Source organism: Priapulus caudatus, unplaced genomic scaffold (assembly GCF_000485595.1).
Source record: "Priapulus caudatus unplaced genomic scaffold, Priapulus_caudatus-5.0.1 Scaffold72, whole genome shotgun sequence".
NCBI lineage: Eukaryota > Metazoa > Priapulida > Priapulimorpha > Priapulimorphida > Priapulidae > Priapulus > Priapulus caudatus.
The window spans coordinates 618,973-621,809 of NW_014577133.1; the positions used below are offsets into that span (position 1 = coordinate 618,973).

The 2,837-nt window shown below is 46.1% G+C and overlaps 4 non-coding genes across 4 annotated transcripts; all 4 read right to left on the reverse strand.

The window, feature by feature from the left end:
• Window positions 1-2,086: 2,086 nt before the first annotated feature.
• Trnaf-gaa lies at window positions 2,087-2,159 on the reverse strand. The gene has a single exon. It is a non-coding gene; the product is annotated as a tRNA-Phe (tRNA).
• A 69-nt stretch (window positions 2,160-2,228) lies between these two features.
• On the reverse strand, window positions 2,229-2,301 carry Trnaf-gaa. The gene has a single exon. It is a non-coding gene; the product is annotated as a tRNA-Phe (tRNA).
• A 68-nt stretch (window positions 2,302-2,369) lies between these two features.
• On the reverse strand, window positions 2,370-2,442 carry Trnaf-gaa. Its single transcript has one exon. It is a non-coding gene; the product is annotated as a tRNA-Phe (tRNA).
• A 69-nt stretch (window positions 2,443-2,511) lies between these two features.
• On the reverse strand, window positions 2,512-2,584 carry Trnaf-gaa. The gene has a single exon. It is a non-coding gene; the product is annotated as a tRNA-Phe (tRNA).
• Window positions 2,585-2,837: the final 253 nt, after the last annotated feature.

The following is a 2,837-nucleotide window of genomic DNA, read 5'->3' on the forward strand; positions in this document are numbered from 1 at the left end:
GCACACCACGATATATAGGTAGCGGTCTCGCACACCACGATATATAGGTAGCGGTCTCGCACACCACGATATATAGGTAGCGGTCACGCACACCACGATATATAGGTAGCGGTCACGCACACCACGATCGGTAGCGGTCAGGCACATGTCAGGCACGGTAGCTCCCAACCACGGGGATCTATCCCGTCTTCCTCTATCGCCTTTTCCCGTACTGCTGCGGTGTTCTCGATCGCTTAACCTACTGCGCAAACTCGTTACCCCTTGAGCAGGTAAGATGAATTGCAGATGACACGAGAGAGAGTGTGTGTGTGTGAGATAGGGGGAGAGGACTGTAAGAAAAGAGGAGCGAGAGAAAGAGAGAGAGAGAGAGAGAGAGAGAGAGAGAGTGATAAAGAGAGAAAAAAGAAAGAGAGCGAGATAGGTAGAAGGGAGAGAAAAAGAGAAGGGGCGAGAGGGCGAAGAGAGAGGGTGGAAATAGTAGGGAGAGAGAATGAGAAAGATATAGCGGAAGAGCGCGCGCGCGCGCGCGAGAGAGAGAGAGAGAGAGAGAGAGAGAGAGAGAGCGACAGAGACAGAGACAAACAGACAGATAGAGGAAGAGGGGGAGAGAGGGAAGGACTGAAAGCGAGTAATAGCTAGAGAAAGAAAGAGAGAGTGGTAACGAGAAAGAGCGAGAGAGAGAGAGAGAGAGAGAGATAGGGGAAGAGAGAGAAAACGAGAAGGAGAGAGATGGCGATGCATGAGAAAGAAGGAAATAGTAGGAATAAAGAACGAGAGAGAGACAGGAATAAAGAATCAGCGCGCGCGCGAGGGAGAGAGCGGCAGAGAAAGAGAGAAAGACAGACAGACAGAGAGAAAGAGAAAGAGAGAGGACGAGAGAGAAAGAGAAAGAGAGAGAGAGAGAGAGAGAGAGAGAGAGAGAGAGAGAGAGAGAGAGAGAGAGAGAGAGAGAGAAAGAGAAAGAGAGAGAGAGAGAGAGAGAGAGAAAGAGAGAGAGAGAGCGCGCGCCGCAGCTACGAGTGCGACACGCACGCGCGCACGAGCCGCCGCGTGAGGCGCATGCATGAATGCCGACGATGATGATAACGATGGAAGAAGATTCGCGCGTATATATTTCTCTAACGACCGGGGCGCGATAATGCCACCTAGCCGCTATCTTTCTTTGTCCGCAGCAGCGCGGGTATTAGGAGCCCGTTTACCGTTATTATCACCGCTACCGACGTTACGCGTCGACCGCCATCTGTGTGCTGACGCAACGGTTAACTCAAATACAAAATACTCGGCGTCCATCGTTAGAGAGAAAAAAATTCGCCAAAAATGCAAATTATAGCTTAGATTTGGTCATTTGTTCGGCTAGGGTCGTAAACGCTCGGGATGGCGGCAGGCGGCGCGCTGTGAGACCGACGCGTGGTGACGTACGTGCGTGCTACGTCACACGTGTTGCCTTCCGCAGACGATAAAGGGAAGCGGCCACGCAGGCGTTTCGCCGCCGAGACGTCGACAATTTAAAAATTACGAACCAGATGCCGCCGCGTTCGTTTTCGCATTTGTTTCTGCCGATGACGTGTTTGATACGATCACACGTTGCCGTGCATCTGTTCGCCTGGAATTTAGTGGGTGGCTGAAATTTAAATACTGTCGAACGACTAGGCAGTTTAGTAGGTTGTGAACTATAGTCGGGATTGAACCAGAGGCATTTCGATTTTCAGTGTAACGCGTTCCCAACTGAGCTATTTCAAGTGTAAATTCGAAGGAATTCCAGATATCAAAGCACAAGACAGAAGTCTTAAATTAAACTTTAAACTGCGAAAGATCGCGATTGTACCAAGAATCTTTAAATATTGAGCCTAATGCCCCCTTAAATGAGCTCATTCGTTGCGTTGTTTTCAGAATTTAAAGAATCAAACACGAGATAGCATTAGAGTCTTAAATTAAAACAGAGACTGCCGAAACCTGGGAGTGAAGCATGAACCTTTAGATCTTCAGTCTAACGCTCTCCCAACTGAGCTATTTCGGCACAAGTTTGAACTGGAATAAAGTTATCAAAGCATCAGACAACATTAAAGTATCAAATTAAAATTAAAACTGCCGAAACCCGGGATTGAACCAGGGACCTTTAGATCTTCAGTCTAACGCTCTCCCAACTGAGCTATTTCGGCACAAGTTTGAACTGGAATAAAGTTATCAAAGCATCAGACAACATTAAAGTATCAAATTAAAATTAAAACTGCCGAAACCCGGGATTGAACCAGGGACCTTTAGATCTTCAGTCTAACGCTCTCCCAACTGAGCTATTTCGGCACAATTTTGAACTGGAATGAAGTTATCAAAGCATCAAAAAAATTACAGTATCAAAGTAAAATTAAAACTGCCGAAACCCGGGATTGAACCAGGGACCTTTAGATCTTCAGTCTAACGCTCTCCCAACTGAGCTATTTCGGCTCATTGTTGACGTGGAATCGAGATATCAAAGCACTAGAAAGAATTAAAGTCTTAAATTAAAATTAAAACTGCCGAAACCCGGGATTGAACCAGGGACCTTTAGATCTTCAGTCTAACGCTCTCCCAACTGAGCTATTTCGGCTCTGTTATCAACTGGAAACAAGATATCAAAAGCAGTAGAAAGAATTAAAGTATCAAATTAAAATTAAAACTGGCGAAACACGGGATTGAACAATGTAGGCTCTACCTTTAGATCTTCCACCTAACGCTCTCCCAACTGAGCTATTTCGGCTCACTTTTGACGTGGAATCGAGATATCAAAGCACCAGAAAGAATTAAGGTGTTAAATTAAAATTCAAACTGGCGAAACACGGGATTGAACAATGTAGGCTCTA